This window comes from Onychomys torridus, chromosome 6, assembly GCF_903995425.1.
Source record: "Onychomys torridus chromosome 6, mOncTor1.1, whole genome shotgun sequence".
NCBI classification, from domain to species: Eukaryota; Metazoa; Chordata; class Mammalia; order Rodentia; family Cricetidae; genus Onychomys; species Onychomys torridus.
The window spans coordinates 77537125-77558512 of record NC_050448.1 but is presented as its reverse complement, the minus strand read 5'-3'; the positions used below and the strand labels follow the sequence as shown (position 1 = coordinate 77558512).

Genomic DNA, 21388 nt, shown 5'->3' with positions numbered 1-21388 from the left:
CCCTGTCTCATACAAACACACACAAAAAACAAGTTACAGACAACCTGTAGAAGCCAATTCTCTCCTCCCAATGTGCGGATTCTGTGACCAACTAAGGTCAGGTTTACCAGCTGGTGCTCCTTAACCACTGCAAAGGATCTAATGAGTCTCACCTTTTGCTTTGAGAAGGGCTGAAGGCTGGCCTGAAACCCACCATGTAGCACTAGATGGCCCAGGTTTTCCTGCTTTCACCCCAACATGCTAAGTTTTGAAGTCCTTGTCAACCCTATGCCTTTCATTCCTGACTGAACCCAGGACCTCTGCACACATGTCATTCTACCACTGAGCTACATCCTAGCTCCAGTCATTGCCTTAATCCCCACTAAGATAGACAACAGAATCAAGTGCCAGCTTCAATCTTTTTGGTGCCAAATCATTTCTGAAGCTTATGTCATGTTTATGTATCATGTTCTTCTAATTATAGAAATTTCTGAGAGGCACCTAATCCACTATTGCTTAACTACAACAGTAATTAATATAGCAAAAAGATAGTTAATCCATAACAGGCAAAATGACCTCAAAATTCAAGTATAAACAGTTCTAATAACAACATGAAATCTTAATTACCCAAACAAAAATTATCTCATCTATAAAAAAAGCAGATCTGGGGGGCTGGAGAGATGGCTCAGAGGTTAAGAGCACTGGCTGGTCTACCAGAGGTCCTGAGTTCAATTCCCAGCACCCATAGGGTGGCTCACAATCATCTGAAATGAAATCTGATGTCCTCTTCTGGCCTGAAGGCATACATGTAGACAGAACACTATATACATAATAAATAAATAAATCTTTAAAAAAATATAAGCAAAACTAAACAAAAATCAATACTGTTGAGGATGGAGAGACAGCTACCAGTAGTTTAGAGCACTGGCTGCTCTTCCAGCATTAGGACCCAGGTTCTATTTATTCTTAGCACACACAGAGCAGCTCACAATGGCCTATAACTTCAATTCCAGGGGATCACACTCTCTCCTAGCCTCCATAAGCAAGAGACACACATATGGTGTAGAGACATACATGCAAACAAAATATCAATATACATAAAACAATTTTTCATTTTGTTTTTTGAGACAGGGTTCCTTTTTGTAGCTCTGGTGGTCCTAGAACTCATTCTGTAGACCAGGCTGGCCTTGAATTCAATGGAGAGCCACCTGCCTCTGCCTCCCAAGTGCTGGAGATTAAAGACAGGAGCCATCACTGCCCAACCTCACAGAATAATTTTTTAAATTTAAAAAATGACAGCGGGGGCTGGGGATACCTATCAGTAGTAGTTAGGCTTGCCTGCAACCAAACCCCTAACGCAAAAAGGAACAAACCACAACAAAATCACATGTATTACTGGGGGAAAAAAAAGAAAAACAAGGCTGGGCGGTGGTGGCGCATGCCTTTAATCCCAGCACTCAAGAGGCAGAGCCAGGTGGATCTCTGTGAGTTAGAGGTCAGCCTGGTCTACAAAGGGAGTTCCAGGAAAGGTGCAAAATTACACAATGAAATCCTGTCTCAAAAAAACAAAAAAGGGGCTGGAGAGATGGCTCAGAGGTCAAGAGCACTGACTGCTCTTCCAGAGGTCCTGAGTTCAATTCCCAGCAACCATGTGGTGGCTCACAACCATCTGTAATGAGATCTGGTGCCCTCTTCTGGCCTGCAGTCATACATGCTGTATACATAATAAATAAAAATCTTTAAAAAAAAAAAAAAAAAAAAAAGAAAGACAATCCCATCCAGGCAGTGGTGGCCTTGGGAGGCAGAGGCAGGTGAATCCCTTGAATTCAAGGCCAGCCATGTCTACAGATCGAGTTCTAGAGATACACAGAGAAACCCTGTCTCACAAAATGTCTTTAAATTTGAACTAAATTGGGTTGGGGATTTAGCTCAGTGGTAGAGCGCTTGCCTAGCAAGTGTAAGGCCATGGGTTAGGTCCTCAGCTCCAGGGGGGGAAAAAAGTTTGATCTAAATTAACTCAACCTAGGGTGATAAATCATGTCAATAACTGTCTAATAACCAAAGATTCCTACAATCTACACCCCAGAGTGCTGCAGAGCTCATCTTGAATAATGAGGCCTAGTAGTAAATGTTAAGTACAAACTTACAACAAAGAAGAACTGAGTAGATAATTTAGTATCTTATTTATGAGAACTATAGGTAACTGAATGGTTTTCAACCAAATTAACTCTGAAGAACTTGTAGGTATTGGTCAAGCATTTACATAAAATGAGCTAGCTACTCCAAATAATATCATTCATTAGTGATGCTGACTCCTTTAACTCTCTGAAAACAAATTCATCTCCCTTTAGCTCCCCAAAGCTAGACGCTTAATAGGAAACAAATGAAGAGCCTACTTGTTGCTAAATATTCAACTCTCTCCCAACACTGTTCCACAAGGAAACAGTATCATTATTTACCATTATGTCATGTTATTTTAGGAGTTAAAACTAATTCTTTTACTCATTCTGAATGGCACCTGCCTTAAAATAATCAACACCTGTCCTATTATTATTTCCCACAGCTGCATTATCTCAAAGGTTCAGCAGAAGTTAATATAGGCTGAAAGAATTTATCTATGTGGTAATAAGTCCATCTAAAATATATCAAAAGATTTGTTTTTTTGAAACAAGAATTTTACTATGTAGCCTTTGCTAGCCTGGAATTCACTAAGTAAAGGAGGCTAGCCTAGAACTCAGATCAGCCTCCCTCTGTCTCCCAAATGATGGGATGTGATTAAAAGCCTGTGCCACTGTGCCCACTCAATTTATAATTCTGACAAATTATTGAGTATATGACAGCATTTACTTGGGGAGAATGAAAATGAAAGACTAAACCAGTGTGCAGAGAACCTCTTAACTCATTTCCTTTAATCCCAAGTGCTGGGATTAAAGGAAGTACCTCTTTTTTTTTTTTTTTAAGAGGAAAAACAAAGACCCAAACTGGTCAGAATCTCCACTACCAGACACTTCATCGAACACACTTACAAAATTTTCCATAGGGGTGTGTGTGTGTGTGTCTGTGTGAGAGAGAGAGATTATGAATAAAATTCTTGCCTCCACAGTTCAAATCTGTGATGCATTAGCTGGTTTAAATTCAAATATACCACATGTACCACAACTAAGGCAAACAAGCTGTGATTTGCTTTGACCTCTTTTGTTTTCTTCCTTTGTGTGTTTTGTGGTGGTGAGAACTGAACTGGAAATCTTACTCATGCTAGGCAAATGCTCTACTATTGAGCTATACCTCTACTCCCTTAATTTTTGGAACTAAGATTAATGATAAAGTTTAGATAAAAACAATATAATCAAAATTGCTGGGTGTCATGTTGCATGCCTTTGAACCTGACTCTTGCTGGACAGAGGCAGGTGGACCTTAGTTCAAGGCCAGCCTGGTCTACAGAATGGATTCCAAGACAGAAACCCAACCGTCAAGTGGTAGTGGCGGCGCATGGTTTTAATTCCAGCACTCAGGAAGCAGAGGCAGGCAGATCTGTGGGTTTGGGGCCAAGTCCGGTCTACAGAGTGCCAGGACAGCCAGGGATAAATAAAAAACAAACAACCCAAAAACTGTAGAAACAAAAACAAAACTAAGTCACCTACTAAGGGGAAGTAAAAAAACTGATATTGATTCAACTATCCTTTAGTATATATTTAGTAATAACTGTGCTGAGTTAATGATCCGAATATTAGGACATTTAAAATCATGTATCCAGCATGTAACTGCTATTAAATACAGCAGGGTGGAAAGCTGAAGAAATTACTATCCAACAAAAACCTACTCTAAGGCTGGGCGGTGGTGGCGCACACCTGTAATCCCAGCACTCAGGAGGCAGAGGCAGGTGGATCTCTGTGAGTTTGAGGCCAGCCTGGTCTACAGAGCTAGTCCAGGATAGGCTCCAAAGCTACAGAGAAACGCTGTCTCAAAAAACAAAACAAAACAAAACAAAACCCCTACTCTAGACTGTATCTTATTTTTGAGACAGTGTCTCACACAGTCTCACAAAGTCAAGATGACCTTGAACTTGTAATACTCCTTTTCCTGCCTTTCCTCACGAATGCTGGGATTATATAGGTTTATGCCTCTACACTCAGTTTTACTCTGTGCTAGGAACTGAACCCAGGGCTTTGAACATACCAGCCAAACACTAAACTATATCCCCAGCTTCTGATAAATTTGTAATTTATTTCTTCTAGAAATAAAGTCAAAACAAACAAAAACTTGCTTTATCTAATTATACTCAGAATGTTAATGTCCATATTTAATCAACCTAATAAATCAAGACTCATATTCTTGAAATGAGTGTTATTTTATAACTATAGTGTACTTCAACTTTTTCCCCCATGAGGTTTCTCTGTGTAGTCTCAGAATTCCCTCTGTAGACCAGGCTGGCCTCAAACTCAGAGATCCGCCTGCCTCTGCCTCCCAACTGCTTTAATAAAAGCCATGTGCCAACAATGCCCAGCTCAAAACCTACATTTTAAATGTGTAATAGCCACATGTAGCTTAGTGGCTACCATGCTGCAGAATAAGCCATCAACCAGAGAAGGAAAGCCTGCCTTATATAGAAGTAAGTTTATTGGGCAAAGATTTCAACTAATAAAAGGAGGTAATATCCAGCAAAGACTTGCTCATTGGAGCTTGTAGTTTCTAAGTTGGAGAAACTGAAATGCAACATTTTTTCTGTAGCTTCAAACCAATGGGCAGTTTACCTGTACAGTGTTGGGAAACTGCAGATACATTTATTTTCAATGCTCTATTAATGATGACTTTATAAAAGGACATATTAATATTTCTAAAGTTGTGTATTTTTTTTGTTTGTTTTTTGTTTATGTTTTTTTTTTTAGTGACAGGGTTTCTCTGTGTAGCTTTGCACCTTTCCTGGAACTCACTCTGTAGACCAGGCTGGACTCGAACTCACAGAGATCCGCCTGCCCCTGGGATTAAAGGCGTGTGCCACCACTGCCAGCTGTTTTGTTTTTTAATTTCGTATTACCACATTCAAGTTGAAAACAACTAAGGCCAAGACAAAGGGAATTTCTAAATCCTGCTTGGGCAAAAGGGACTTAAAAACAAATACCTTGGAAGTGGTGCCATATGCCTTTAAAACCAGCACTCAAGACAGAAGCAGGTGGATCTCCCTGAATTGAGGCCAGACTTGACTACAGTGAGACCCTGTCTAGGAATGATGAGATTCAAGAAAAACAAGAGACTCAACACAAGTCCCTCCCAACACAGCAGTTTCACCACATAAAGCATTCCCACTAAGTTTTTGTAGTTGTAACCAATGGAGAGTTCTCAATTTGTTTTGTGAAAACAGGTCTCCCTACATAGCCCATGACGGCTTCCAACTCAAGATCCTCCTCTCTAAGCCTCCCAAGTACTGGAACAAAGTTTGGGCAAAAGATCTCAAAATGGTTCTCCCTTTGTTTTTAGAAAAGCTTCAAAAGCACAGCAATTCTTTGTGTCTTACAAAATATCAACATTTCTACTTGATTTTGCAACAGTCCTAATTATTTTACTACTAAAAAATTCATCCAAAAGGAATTTCCATATTTCATCTACCTTATTGAAAAAAGTATGGCCCTCATAGCACTATGAATATACTTAATGCCACTGCACTATCTATTGAAAAAGTGGTCAAAACGAAGGTTTATGTTAGATAAAAAGGGGTAACTGAGGGGCTGCTACCTGAAAGTAGGGAGGGGAAAATGGGTGAAAGAAAAAGAAAAACAAGTCAGTTTTCACAATTTTCATTGGCTGGAAATTTACTACAATTCTCAATCACCCCTTTAAAGGTTACACTTAAGTCAGAACTTATTTACAAAAAGAAAACCTATCTTCTGTACTTCAAATACTTTGCTTTTCAACTCAGCTGCTATAAATACTCATCTTGATGGGAAACATCCAGAGCAGCTGCAAAATATAACTGCTATCATCTCTTTTTTTATTTCAGTACTAACACTAAAAAACAAGGATAAATACTACACCTAACTTTTTTGTTTTTGTTATTTTCAAGACACAGTCTGTGAACCCCTCACTGTCCTAGAACTCAATCTGTAGACCAGGCTGGCCTTGAACTCAAGAGATCTGCCTGCCTCAGCCTCCTGAGTGCTGGGATTAAAGGTTAGCGTCACCACATGAGTGTTTGGCTACTTATGTACTTAATCCTCTTACCCACATTAATAACTACACCGCCCCTCAATTTAGTACTGAGTTTGCCTTCTAGTACCTCAAATTGAAAAATGAGCTCCAGGCAAAGGGCCTTTAATCCTAGCACCTGGGAGGCAGAGACAAGCTGACCTGCGACTTCAAGGCCATGGTCTACGAAGTTCTAAGGCCAGCCAAGGCTACACAGAGATCCTATTCAAAAAAAAAAAAAAAAAAAAAGACACACCGAGCATTTTGGCAGCTTGAATTAATGCCCTATAATTGGGAACTTTTATAAAAAGTAGGTAGGTGGCCCACGCCTTTAATCCCAGCACTTGGAAGCAGAGACAGGAGGATCTCTGAGTTTGAGGCCAGCTTGGTCTACAGAGTGAGTTCCAGGAAAGGCGCAAAGCTACACAGAGAAACCCTGTCTCAAAAAAACCAAAATAAAATAAATAAGTAGTAGGTTGGAGCAAGCAGTCCAGAGGCAGAGGGGCTGGATAGCCAGTTCAAGGCTAGCGCAGGCTACATAGTTAAGGCCAGCTTGAACTGCATAACCAGTCTCAATAAACAAAAGAAAAACAAACTTGGCAGCTCTGTGAACTGCAAGTTCGCAGCAGCCTAACAAAATTGCCCAAACTCAACTACCACAATTGAGCATCCTTAGTCCCTTTCTGCCTGTTTTCCCCTCTACTGCTTAAATACCACTATCTTTTTGCTCATTTTAGTTGCAAAATAAGGAAACTAAGTAGCCTAATAATGTTCAGATTGTTTTCTGCAGTGGGGAGCCTGTTTTAATACTCCCTGTTCACCTGTGAGTCAAGTTAGAGTCCAGCCACACATGTGTTTCTAAGGGAAACTATAAAGCAAAAGAACCTTATCACTAAGATTTCACATTGCTGAAACATTCGATGGTAAAATCCTCCCATTTCTGTCTCCGACTAGTGCTCTAAAACTAAACATAACAAAGCCAAGGCATTCATTGCACAACGTAGGCCAGCGCTTGCACCACGTAAGGAGGGCATCACGGAACTCTCCTAACGAATGCCATTTACCCCAGACAGAAGGGTGGGAGACACGTGCCCAGGCTGGGACCCGGCTCCCTTTTCAAATGTCAAGGTGCAAAGTTAGGAGCGAAGACACAGCCGTAAGTGACTGTAAGTAAAGATGTCAATTCTGCCGCGCTAGGGTTAGATATGTCCCTAAGAGGTGTCCCTAAGCACTTCCCCTAGAAGGAGCGGGGTCTCGACCCACACACAAAGAAGGCGCCACTGCCGCACTGCGCTCTGGTAGTCGTAGTCATATCCCCAAAGCAAGTGACGGCCAAGAAAGACAAGATCCTGACAAAAGTAGGCCCCTCTCCCCGGCCTCTTCCAGCTGCACACAAAGGACCGCGCCACCACCCCCCTCGCCCCTCCCGCCGGGACTTGTAGTTCCCTTTCCCCCTGCCAAGCCGCAGAGGGGGAAGAGGACAGACTACGGCTCCCAGCAGCCTCTGCGCCCGAGCCCCGCACCCTCTGCCTCCATCTTGGCTGCGGCCGGAGCCTCCATTTTCGCTCCCTCCCCCCACTTCAGTCACAACCACTACCTCCACCACAACCACGCGCGTCTCCGGGCCTCACTCCTCACTATGCCTCCGAAGCCTGCCATGAGGCCCGGACGGTTGAACCGGGGACGAATGAGGACGCCCGAAGTAGGAACTCACACTGAGAGCTCCCCTACCCGGAATTCCAAGAGTGCCCACCTTGACTCAAAAGTCTCACCCACTAGTCAGGGGCTCCTCACCTGTCCTTAGTCTGGCTTCTTGCTACCCCCATTGGACACTGAGGTCGTACTCACCCCAACAGCTCAGCGCCCCCTCTCCAGCGCCGCCATAAGCAGCACGGCCCGGTACGTAGGAATAAATCTCGCTTCTCTCGCGAGAGTTGCAGGCTCCGAGCGCGTGCACGGGAGGGGGGGGGGGGGGGAGTGCTCTTAGTACGCTTGCGCGCAAGGGTTGAGTGACGCCAACGAGTGACCAGCGTTTATCCACAAGCAAGATGGTAACTGTGTTCTTTTATACTCTCACTCCCGAGTACTGCCAGAAGCAATCTCGGCGTTTACCGACTCCGCTGGGACGCAGTGGGCGGAGTGGCGAGTGACTTCAGGCGTCTCTGGTCTCCGAGAGCCCGAATGTTTCAGGCAGGGAGGCCTAAGCAAACCATGAGCAGATCCGGGAATGTCATGAAAAAAGGATTTCACTTTCCTCAGCAAAAATCCAGGAGTCCTTAAACCGCAGTTTCTCTTTAGTCGCCGGACATTCTTTCTCCTGGCTCCTACAATTAGTTTAGAAACAAGTTCTTAACAAAGTAATTTGTAAACCTGAAGACCTTTGTCTTCCAGAAACTACGTTGCTTGCCACAGACAAAAATGAGCAAGGCTAGGCAGGCGGTGGTGGTGCACGCCTTCAATCCCAACTCTCAGGAGGCAGAGCAGGCGGATCTCTGAGTTCGAGGCCAGCCTGTCTATGAGCGAGTTCCAGGACAGCCAGAGCTACACAAAGAAACCCTGTCTCAAAAAAGCCAGAAAAGAAAATGAAAGTGAGGGAAGGGTAATGACTGAGGCTGTATAATCAATTTAAAAAAAAAAAAAAAAAAAAACCTCTCCAAGCCACTTTAACTGCCCTTTTCAGTTACCAGAAGATATTTGTAATATGCCAGTCTGAATAAATATTCAAAAGGCTGAAACCAGGGTAAAAGGGATTATTCATTTGAAACAGAGGAGTGTGATGGTTAAATCTGACCACTGCAAACGATAGTAGATCTCAAATAAAGAATCCTCTAGTAAAGGAAATACTTTATACAGGCTCAATGGCTCTCTTATTTTTTGTTTTTTGAGACAGCTTCTCTGTGTAGCCCTGGCTGTCCTGGAACTCTCTGGAGACCGGGCTGGCCTAGAATTCAGAGATGGCCTGCCTGTCTCTCAAGCTCTGGGATTAAAGGAATACAACACACACCACCTGCCCGACATTTTTTTTTTTTTTTTTTTTTTTTGAGGCAGTCTTTACATAGACCTGACTGTTCTCGAACTCACTGTGTAGACCATGATGGCCTAGAATTCAAAGATATCTGCCTACCTCTGCCTCCAAGTGTTGGGATTAAAAGCACGAGCCACCACCTCCAGGCACAATTATCTTTTTGTATGTGGCTGCCATATCCTTCCTATGCATATCCATCTACCTTCAACTAATAGAGTAAAATTATCAAACCTTCAATGGAAAAAGAAAAAAAATAAACTTCTTTACCCTTTATTCAATTTTCTTGTATGATTGTTGGGATGTATACAGCAATAAAGAAAAATGGAATGTTAGGCTCTGTGGCACAGGTTTGTAGTTCTAGTCACTTGGGAGACTGAAGTAGGGGTATGAAAAATGTGAGACCAGCCGGGCGGTGGTGGCACACGCCTTTAATCCCAGCACTCGGGAGGCAGAGGCAGGCGGATCTCTGTGAGTGCAAGGCCAGCCTGGGATACCATGTGAGTTCCAGGAAAGGCACAAAGCTGCACAGAGAAACCCTGTCTCAAAAAAAACAAAAAAGAAAAGAAAAGAAAAATGTGAGACCGGTGTGGACAATTTAGTGAGAACTTGCCTCAAGATAGCTAGCTAGCCATAGATGAGAGCCTTTAATCCCAACACTCTTTAGGCTAGCTATAGATGAGAGCATTAGGTGGAGGCAGGTGGATCTCTGTGAGTTCAGGAAGAGCCTACATGGTATGTTTCAGAGCAGCCAGGGCAGCTGGGTGGCGGCACAGGTCTCCTTTAATGCCAGCATTTGGGAATAGAGGCAGGCAGATCTCTGAATTGGAGCCTAGTCTAGTCTACAGAGTGAGTTCCAGGACATCCAGGGCTACAAAGAGAAACTCTGTCTCAAGAAACAACAAGAAGAAAGAAAAAAAGGAAAAAAAGAAAGAAAAAAGAACAGCCAAGGCTATGTAAATAATAGACCCTTTCTTTTTTTTTCTTTCCTTTCATTTTTTTTTTCCTTTGAGCTGAGGACTGAACCCAGGGCCTTGCGTTTGCTAGGCAAGTGCTCTACCACTGAACTAAATCCCCAACCCTCTTTCTCTTTTTTTTTTCTTGAGACAGGATTTCTCTGTAGCTTTGGAGCCTGTCCTGGATCTCACTCTATAGACCAGGCTGGCCTTGAACTCATAGATACTCACTTGCCTCTGCCTCCCGAGTGCTGGGATTGAAGGCATGTGCCACCACCACCCAGCTCAGCATACTTTTCTTAACAAACTGACTCTGATTCTTCTATAAAAATAATAAAAACAAGAGGGTTGGGGATTTAGCTCAGTGGTAGAGTACTTGCCTAGCAAACGCAAGGCCCTGGGTTCGATCCTCAGCTCAAAATAAATAAATCAATAATAAATAAATAAAATAAAAACAAGAGAAGAAAAGGAGTTGATGTACCTTGGGGGTCCTAGGTTCACACAGAAAGTAAAAAGAAAAATGGATGTTCTGTTCTCAAAGAACTTTCAGCTTAACTTCATTGAATAATCACAAAGCAAAAATAAATGTGTAAGTGCAGTAAAGATACACAGTACTAGAATAGGTAACCTCATTATAAGCAAATCATGAGAGGAGGCAGTTTTCTTTTTCTGTTGGAAAATTTCCTCTCATCTCTGTTGCTGTTGGCCCAGTTTCCATCCATGCCATTGTAAGAGCCAAAGTTTACATTTTAAGTTATAATTACTATCCCTAAGAGATCCATGAAACAAAAATGCCTCTGATCTGCAAGCCTCTTGCCCAAGGACAGATAGCTCCTGAAATGCTGGAGGCTATTGTTTATGGGAGATAACAAGCCACAAGTTTTTCATCCCCCTAAACAATTTAGTTTGACCCATGTGTTTGATCACACGTGTGGGAGGTTCATATGTTAGGATGTATGCTTGTCCCTGATTGGACCTGATGGGAAATATGTAAACCACTGCGTACTGACTGGGGCCATTTTTCTGGGGAACTAGAGATGGATCTATCCAGTCAGTATTTAATTAAAACTTACTCCAAATTTGGCTTTAAATTGTGGAAATGGTTTTATTCTCAACTGGTGGGATTACCACCACCTTAGTGCCTCTTTGATGTCTTGCTATACTTTCCTAAGCACAGATAGTCACTCTATTATAAATATTAGTTTGTACCAGATAGTGATAGATACTTCGGGACGGGACGACTGACATTCATTTTGCCTCCCTGGGTGCTGACAGTGCCTGGCCCAGACAACTTTGAAAGGCTTGGATGAATAGCACTGGGCAGTTGTTCATTGGATAGCAGGGAAGGTGTTAGAAATTGGGAGCTAGGTGTGGTGGTGCATTCTTGTAATCCCAGTACTCCAGAGATGGAGAATCATAATTCAACAAGCCAACAAGGAATATGAGGCTCACTCTCTCCCTCTCCTCCTTCCCTCTCCCCCTCCCACTTCCTCCCTCTCCCTCTCTCTCACACACACTAAAAAAAATAATAAAACCCAATGCCCTGTTAGAGAAGTATAGAATGCAAACATTTCAAAATAGCTGTTTTGCTTTATTTGCCTATTTCTTAAATTCAGATATTCTCCTTTCCCTGGCTACACATCAAGTTTTGGAATTCTCATCTAATGCTACAAAAGAACCGACTTGGGCTCTTGTATGAGAAGCAAGGTCATGTGAAACTGGACTAAAAGTAGAATTAGGTCTAGAAGCACACATTCAGAATTATCACAGCAAAGGAAAATGTTAGACATAATAGTGTCATTGTGTTCTATCAGTATAATATATGTGGGTAAAAATAACATAAATAAACCAGGCGGTGGTGGCACACGCCTTTAATCCCAGCACTCGGGAGGCAGAGCCAGGCGGATCTCTGTGAGTTCCAGGCCAGCCTGGGCTACAGAGCGAGTTCCAGGAAAAGGTGCAAAGCTACACAGAGAAACCCTGTCTTGAAAAACAAACAAACAAACAAACAAAAAAGGCAGTGGTGGCACACGTCTTTAATCCCAGCACTGGAGAGGCAGAGCCAGGTGGATCTCTGTGAGTTCGAGGCCAGCCTGGGTTACAGAGTGAGATCCAGGAAAGGCACAAAGCTACACAGAGAAACCCTGTCTCAAAAAACAAAAACAAACAAAAAAAAATCCCAGCACTCAGGAAACAGAGACAAAGCCAGGCAGATCTCTGTGAGTGCAGGGCTAGCCTGGTCTACAGAGTGACATCCAGGACAGGCACCAAAACTACACAGAGAAACCCTGTCTTGAAAAAGAAAATATAAAGAAAAAATTTTAATTAAAAAAAAAAAAAAGATAAGCGGAGCGGTGGTGGCGCACGCCTTTAATCCCAGCACTCAGGAGGCAGAGGCAGGTGTCTCTCTGTGAGTTCGAGGCCAGCCTGGGCTACCAAGTGAGTTCCAGGAAAGGCGCAAAGCTACACAGGGAAACCCTGCCTCGAAAAACCAAAACAAAAAAAAAGTCATTAGCTTTGTAAGAGCCAAATACACCCCCAATCCAATTGCTGACATGTGCAGACAATTTTTTTTTTTTTTTGGCCGGAGCTGAGGACCGAACCCAGGGCCTTGTGCTTGCTAGGCAAGTGCTCTACCACTGAGCTAAATGCCCAACCCAACAATTTTTTTAATAAATTAAAAACATTGTGTATTAGTGTTTTGCCTGCATGTGTATGCTTTTGAATCAAGTGCATGCATGCTGCCCAAAGAGGGCTAGAGAGGGAATCATAACTCCTGAAACTGGAGTTATAGATCCATGTGGGTAGAACCTGAGTCCAGTGCATGCTCTGGACTGCTGAGCCATTTCTTCAGCCCCTGTAGATAGTTTTTTTTGTTTTTTGTTTGTTTGTTTGTTTGTTTGTTTGTTTTGAGACAGGGTCTTTCTATGTAGCGCAGGCTGTCCTGGAACAATCTGGCCTCGAACTCACAAAATCCACCTACTTATGCCTCCAGGTGCTGTGATTAAAGGTGTATGCCAGCACACCTTGTAGAAAGTTTTCTTTATGCCTTTTCTTCCTCCCTCCCTCCCTCCCTCCCTCCCTCCCTCCCTCCCTCCCTTCCTTCCTTTCTTTCTTTCTCCTCGAGACAGGATTTCTCTGTGTAGTTTTGGTGCCTGTCCTAGATCTCGTGCTGTAGACCAGGCTGGCCTCGAACTCACAGAGATCCACCTGGCTCTGCCTCCAGAGTGCTGGAATTAAAAGCATGTGCCACCACCACCCAGCTGAAAGTTTTCTTGAGTAATGGCCAGGTGCTTTGTTTTTTGGTCAGTTTTCCATCAAATGAGAAAAATTAAGTCAGTGGGGAGCCCTTTTATTTTTTCTACATAAAGTTTAATATTACTCAACATTTTTTTTTTTTTCCAGAGAGGTTTCTCTGTGTATCTTTCTGTCTTTCCTGGAACTCACTTGGTAGCCTAGGCTGGCCTCGAACTCACAGAGATCCTCCTGGTTCCGCCTCCCGAGTGCTGGGATAAAAGGCGTGTGCCACCACCACCCAGCTTTACTCAACATTTTAAGGACTGTTTTGTTCTGACATTGTGTCATTCTTACGTGGAAAGTTGAAAAGTGAAGTTCTTTTGTGAAACTATGGTGACAAAGGATGGGAAAGAGGTCCACACCCAAGGTTTCAGAGCAGGAACAGACTCTGCAGCGAGATATCCCATAAGGCAATTGAGACTGAGGGTGGGGCACACCAGTCCACACCAGGTACACACCCTACCACGAGGGGAGGTCCAAGCAGGAAGACCAGGAATTCCGAAACACCCTCAGCTTCATACCGGGTTTGAGACCAGGCTGAGCCACAAAGACTGTTTCAACAAAAGGAAAAGCAAAACAAACCGGATGTGGCCGTGTATGCCATTAATCTCAGCACTTAGGAGGCAGAGGCATGTAGATCTCTGTGAGTTCAAACTCAGCCTGGCTTACAAGCCAGCCAGGGCTACGTTATGAGACAAAAACAAAACAATAGAATTGATGTAAATACTTATAATAACTTTGTTCTAGAACACTACAATCCAAAATTTTTATTCCTTAACCTACCAATTGTAAATCATATCATAGAATGACACTAGCTGGGCAGTGAGGGTGCACGCCTTTAATCCCAGCACTCAGGAGGCAGAGGCAGGAGGATCTCTGTGAGTTCAAGGCCAGTCTGGGCTACAGAGTTCTAGGAAAGCCAGAGCTACATAGAGAAATCCTGTCTTGAAAAACCAAAAGAACAAAGAAAGAAAGAATGACATTAATATGAAAGTATTAGCCATGTGTGGTACAGCAAACCTGTAAAGCCCCAGCAGGAAGATCTGGCATTCAAGGCCAGCCTGAACTACAAGAACAAAAACAACAGTGTAACAGTTGAGAAAGAGCACAGACCTCAGCCTGAGACTTGAAGGATTATGTAAACGCACAAAAGTGTTAACACCTTTAAGTAGTCACGGTGAGAGACTTAGGGAGCCAGTTCACTTGATGGGAGGGTGGGGCAAACCATTTGTTTACATTTATCTGTGTGTGTGTGTGTGTGTGTGTGTGTGTGTGTGTGTGTGTGTGTGTGTTGACTCCTGTTGAATCCTCTGGAGCTACAGTTACAAGCAATTGTGATTCAGACAAAGCAGGTGTGGTACTGAAGGTATAGAGTACTGAACTTGGATCCTCTGGAAGAGTAGGGATTGCTCTTAAGTGCTGGGCCATCTTTCTGGCTCTAATATATATAGAGTGTAATAATAATATAGTGTATTAAATATTAATATAACACATAATGTGACATTTAATCCGTACACAATATATTTTATTATACATTATTTTATCATATATTTATTATAAATAAAATATATTTAAAATTATAAATATACCATAAATGGCATATTTATTTATAAAATATATCATCATATATTAATATAACAATACATAATATGTGTATACATTATGCATATATATGGGGAGGTGTTTGAGACAGGCTCTCTCTGAATAGTCCTGGGTGTCTGGCACTCACTATATAGACCCGGCTATCCTTGAATTCACAGAGATCCTCCTGCCTCTGCCTCTGAGTGCTGGGATTAGAGGCGTGCACACCCACAGCCAGCTCTAATATATTTTTAATTAAGCTCATCTTAGATCCTGACAAAAATCAGCTGTGCTTATAAGAAAATGCAAACTCCTTTGCAATCGTCTACAGGCTGTACATGATCTATAGCCCGTCAATTCTCTAGGCCCCTTGTACACTGTGATTTGGTTCTACCACCATTTTGTCCCTTCCAATACTGCAAGTATAGTCCTGCTTCAAAAAAAACCATGAATTTGCTGTTGCCTGTGCTGGGAATCTTCCCTACGTCGTTACTTACCTGGCCTGTTCTCATCACTCAGGGTTCAGCTTGGTGCCACCGGCTTACCCTTCACGACATTATTTATTGATTGTCTTCAGTGAATGCACTGCTACCCAAAGTTAACATATTTATAGAGGTGTTGATTTTCCATCTCCAGGAACTATAGCACACAGCTCAGCTTTCTGTGTGGTTCATCACTATAGCCTGAAAGATCACCTACAGGCCGGGCGGTCGTGGCGCAGGCCTTTAATCCCAGCACTCAGGAGGCAGAGGCAGGTGGATCTCTGTGAGTTCGAGGCAAGCCCAGGTTTTAAAAAAAATCATTTACATTGGTGACTTTCATACATAATAAATAATAAATATTAGTGGGATGAGTGAATTAACATGTTTTACTGAATCTAGGGTTATATTGATGTGTGACATTATCAGCCTGGTCTACAGAGTTCCAAAACAGTCAGAGAGATACACAGAGAAACCCTGTCTTGAAAAAGCAGCAAGAAAGAAAACAATATGTTGCCAGTTTTCATTATGACATAATCCTTTAGTTATTTGGATTATCTTGGGGTTTTTTTGTTATGTAGCCCAGCTTGGCCTCAAACTTCTGATCTTTCATCACCTCAAGTGCTGGGCTTACAGGTGTGTACTACCTTCCTAGGCTGGAATTTATATTATTTGTCTGAGTGCTTTTCCTGCCTGTGTATATGTGAGCCACAGGTGTGCCTGATGCCTATAGGAATCAGAAAAAGGCACAAAATCTTTTTGTTTGTTTGGTTGGTTTTTTGGGCATGGTGGTTTTGAGAACAAGTTTCCTTGTATAGTTGTGGCTGTCCTAGAACTAGCTCTGTAGACCAGGCTGGCCTGGAACTCTCCCTTGCCTAGATCTACCTGCCTCTGCCCCCTGAATGCTGGGATTAAAGGCGTGTACCCAGCTAGCTCCAGGTCTTCAGGAACTGGAGTTACAGATAGTTGTGAGCCACCATGTGGGTGCTGGGAACTGGACCTGGATCCTCTGGAAGAGCTGTAAACGCTCATAAACTTTGAGCCATCTCTCCAGCCCTTTCATTCTTGTTTGTTTGTTTGCTTGTTTTTCCGAGACAGGGTTTCTCTGTAGCTTTGGAGCCTGTCCTGGAACTTGCTTTGTAGCCCAGGCTGGCCTTGAACTCACAGAGATCCACCTGCCTCTGCCTCCCAAGTGCTGGGATTACAGGCGTGCGCCACCACCGCCTGACTCCTTACTTTTTTTTTTTTGTATGTGGAGTTGAGGATTGAACCCAGGGCCTTGCGCTTGCTAGGCAAGCACTCTACCACTGAGCTAAATCCCCAACCCCTCCTTCTTACTTTTTAAAAAGGATGTATTTGTCTATTTTTGTGTGTATGTGCCCATATGAGTTTATGTGAACTACAAGTTTTTGGGTGCACACTGGATCCACTGGAACTAGAGTTACATGCAGTTTTAAGCCACGTGTGTGTGTGTGTGTGTGTGTGTGTGTGTGTGTGTGTGTGTGTGTGACCAGAACTAAACTCCTACATAGACACCCACCTGCCAGGGTTATGCACACCTGTTGTGATTATTCCACAGGTCTGTCTATATGAGGAGGAAGAAGCCCCGCTGCTGCTAACTGAAGACCAGAGATACCCCTTCCTTCCCTGGTAGAAATAGAACTAGTCATCTCCCTTGGATCTTCGAGCCCTACAACTACTGCCATTGTCCAAACACATCATCTGGCCGGAGACTTCAGAGACAGACTTGATCAGGCCATGGCACCTACAACTGAGTCCTGAGGTACTCCAAAGACGGATGAACTCTCCTGCTGGAGTCATGCTCCAAAACCAAAGAACACTTAGAACTAATATCTGTTGAACATGGGGGAACTTGCTTGGTATTGGGTAAAAAAATGTGGTTTCTATATAAACAAATAAGATATTGTTAAAACTAATGTCAACACCCCCAAAATATTCCACAAAGACCTACTCTCAAAATTCCAGCCCATAGAGCCAATTAGCTGGTTCCATGACCCCCTATTTTCTTGGCTCCTACCCTTTATCAGTCTTCTGATTATGCTGTGCTGTATTCTGATGCTTGCCTCTTGCCTTATTCATTTTCTCCTGTGACAGATCACCATCATTACTAAAACTACCAGCAATCAGGTCATGGTTCACGCCAGGCCCTGGACCCTTCTGACACAGGTGACAGGTTCCTCAAGGTTTACAATGACAGACACCTCTCCATTGAAAAATAAAATGGGGAGATGTTGGAAGACATTGCTGGCTGGTCAGAGGTCAAAGCCTCCCCATCACCTAGCAGCTTATCTCAATAGCTCAGCAGCATGGAGCTCCCTCTCTCCAGCAAAGTTTCCTGCTCTCTACCTGTCCTTCTCTGGAGAATGTTCCTGGGACTGGAGGACTGACCTTATCTGAAAGCTGTCTCTAAACCAGATGCCTGATTGTCTTTAGCTTGACCTGCTGAGACTGTGCCAGGGGCTCTGCTGTAGGAACCTGCTGCCACATAGTAAGCCTTGTGGTATGAGTGTGCCACTTAATGCAAATTAGGGCTTGTCCCCAGGTTCCCCAATGCTATATTCCTTATACTCCAGAAAAGAATTGAGTTGATTCACAGAAATCTATCTCCCGGGGATTGTCTCTGTTTGTGCTCATGGTCCGCCAAAGCTTTCTGTCATCCCATCTGCCACTTTCCCCTCCATCTGCCACTTTCCCCTCTCAGCCTGGTGGCCAAAGGGTTTGATTCCTAGGACCTACATGGAGGCTCTCAGCTGCCTGTAACTCCAGTTCTAAGGGATCTGACATCCTCTTCTACCCACTCTGGGTACTGGTCACTTGTGGTAAACAGACATATATGTAGGCAAACACACACATAAACTCAAATGACAATTTTTTTTGGGGGGGGATGTTTTCGAGATAGGGTTTTTCTGTATAGTTTTGGAGCCTGTCCTGGAACTCACTCTGTCATCAAGATTGGCCTTGAAATCACAGAGATCCATGTGGCTCTGCCTCCCGAGTGCTGGGATTAAAGACGTGTCACCACTCCCTGGCTATATATGATAATTCTGTACCACATAATGCCCTTCGATCTGTGTTAGGCCTCACATAGGAAGGCAGTGTGCTATAATAGAGCGGAGCGATTCCTATTGCCTGGAGATGTCACAGGGTAGTGAAGTTGTAGGGAGGTGCATTAGTCATGTCTTTATGGTGATGCTGGTGTAGACAAACCTGCAGTGCTGGTCCTGTAAGAGCACAGCAGTACGATTATATAAAGGACATACCTGATAATGGAAATAAATGATTGTTGCCAGTTCATGTAGTAATCTATGCTTTTGAACATTAGCATACTCCTAAAAGTAAACTCCTAAAGTAAAGCTTACTGTAAACTAGTGTGCCCTGTTGCATGGACAGCAGCTTTATACTTGCTGTTCCCATCTCTCCACTGGACTGAGAAGCTACAATGAGTTGTTACCAGAGTTAGGACAAGAGCTCCAGCTCCTAGGAGTCCCTCCAGACTGGTCTCTCACACCAGTCCCAGAAACCTACTTAGAGAGGAGCAGGAGGTGGGTAAAGTGTTTGCCACACAAGTGCAAGGACCTGAATTTGAATCCAGTACCCACATAAAAAAGGCAGATGAGGTACCAACACATCTCTAAGCCCTTGGATGCTCAGGAGTCAGCCAGCCCGGTGTACTCAGGAGGAACCACGAGCCCCTGCTGCTAACAAGACGGAAGACAAGTGCTGGCACCTGAGGCTGCCCTCTGACCTCCAGAGGTGCGCTTGCTGCCTCCCGCACATGTCCACGCACACTCCAAAGACAGAGTTTCACTACACAGCCACCATATCCTGTAGTGCGACCTTTCTGTCCTGCCAGCCAGCTCTCAAATAACTGCATGGAGACCTTATTAATCATGAAAGCTCAGCTGATAGTTTAGGCTTGTCCCACTAGCTTCCCTCCCCCCCATTTTTCAAGACAGGGTTTCTCTGTGTAACAGCCTTGGCTGTCCTGGAACTCACTCCGTAGACCTCGAACTCACAGAGATCCATCTGCCTCTGCCTCCTGGTGCTGGGATTAAAGGCGTGCACCACCACCACCCAGCTTCCACTAGCTGTTATAACTTAAATTAATCCATTTCTATTCATCTATGTGTTGCCACATGACTCATGGCATTTACCTGTCCTTCTGTATGTCTTGCTCCTTCTCTGTGTGACTGGCAACTCCACCTTCTTCTTCCCAGCATTCTCTGTCCTGAAAATTTTGCCTAGCTGTTGTCGGTTCAGCTTTGTTGTTGTTGTTGTTGTTGTTGTTGTTGTTGTTGTTGTTTTTCCCGAGACAGGGTTTCTCTGTGTAGCTTTATGCCTTTCCTGGAACTCGCTCTGTAGACCAGACTGGCCTCGAACTCACAGAGATCTGCCTGCCTCTGCCTCCCGAGTGCTGGGATTAAAGGCATGAACCATCACCACCTGGCTCGTTCAGCTTTTTATTAAACCAATCCAAATGACACATCTTCACAGTATACAAAAAGATTATTTCATAACATTCCCCCTTTTTTCTCTAAATAAAAAGGAAAAGTTTTAACTCTAACATGGTAAAACTATAAACAATAAGAAAAATTATCAGGTAAGAATTATATTTACAGGGCTGGAGAAATGGCTTAGAGGTTAAGAGCACCGACTGCTCTTCCAGAGGTCCTGAGTTCAATTCCCCGCACCCACATGGTGGCTCATCTGTAATGAGATCTGGTGCCCTCTTCTGTATGCATAATAAACAAATAAATCTTTAAAAAAGAATTATATTTACAATGTCCAGTCCATTTGTGTTTGGCATATTTAGAGAAAATACTGCATTATTTATTCTATCCTTTTTTTTTTTGGAAGCTGAGGATCAAACCCAGGGCCTTGCACTTGCTAGGCAAGCACTCTACCACTGAGCTAAATCCCCAACCTCTATTTATTCTATCTTTATGAGTCCAAAGCTCTGTACCTAATTTACCTTCTATCATAACTAAGGAAAACTATGACTATCTAGTTTTCAACTAGACCCCATAAAAGACCCCAGAAGCATATAATATTACCTTAGTAAACAGGAAGTACAGGACAAACAACTTCCAAAACTAAAAGAAATTACAGGAACTGCTGGCTGCCTTGACGCAAGATTCCTTTGCAATATTGGGGGCATCCATCTTTGGCCTACAGGCCTCAAATAACTGACAGACTTTTCTGTGAAGTAGGAATTTTTGAAGGACTGTCCTATCCTGTCTTGGCAAAGTTTAGCACTCATTTTGTGTCCTGTTTGTCTAGTTTGGACAGCATATTGTCAGCAATCAAGGCAAGGTCAGTTTCTTGTCCAAATGGCTAGCTTTTGCCATAAAGAAAGCACATTCCAGGGTTGGAGAGATGGCTCAGCAGTTAAAAGCACTGGCTGCTCTTCAAAAGGACTTGGGTTAACTCCCAGCACCCACATGGCAGCTCATAACTGTCTGTAACTCCAGTTCCAGGGGAACTCATACTTCACACCAAACTATATAAAATAAAGTTAAATAATTTTTTTTAAGATTTATTTATTTTGTATATACAGTGTTCTGTTTGCATGTATCCCTGCAGGCCAGAAGAGGGAGCCAGATCTCATTACAGATGGTTGTGAGCCACCATGTGGGTGCTGGGAATTGAACTCAGGACCTCTGGAAGAGCAGTCAGTGTTCTTAACCTCTGAGCCATCTCTCTAGCCCCATAAATTTTTTTTAAAATAAGAATCTATAAAAAAAAAAGAAAGAAAGCAAACTCCATATGGAGATTCTTTGATGCCCATTCTTTTTGATGTAGATTGGTGTTGCTAGGGAGCAGATGTGTCTCATTGTCAAGAAAAGCCTTATGTTATCAAAACATTTTAAATG

At 43.2% G+C, this 21388-nt stretch overlaps 1 protein-coding gene across 4 annotated transcripts in view; it reads right to left on the bottom strand.

The window, feature by feature from the left end:
* The window catches only part of Csde1 (cold shock domain containing E1), a 41935-nt gene extending 33805 nt beyond the window's left edge, over positions 1 to 8130 (bottom strand). For 2 of the 4 annotated variants that reach the window (XM_036189804.1, XM_036189805.1), the window contains exon 1: positions 8008 to 8130. The gene's annotated coding sequence lies outside the window, so the exon portion shown is untranslated. The remainder of the gene's footprint in view (positions 1 to 8007) is intronic. The other 2 variants (XM_036189802.1, XM_036189803.1) reach the window with 1 other exon arrangement.
* Positions 8131 to 21388: the final 13258 nt, after the last annotated feature.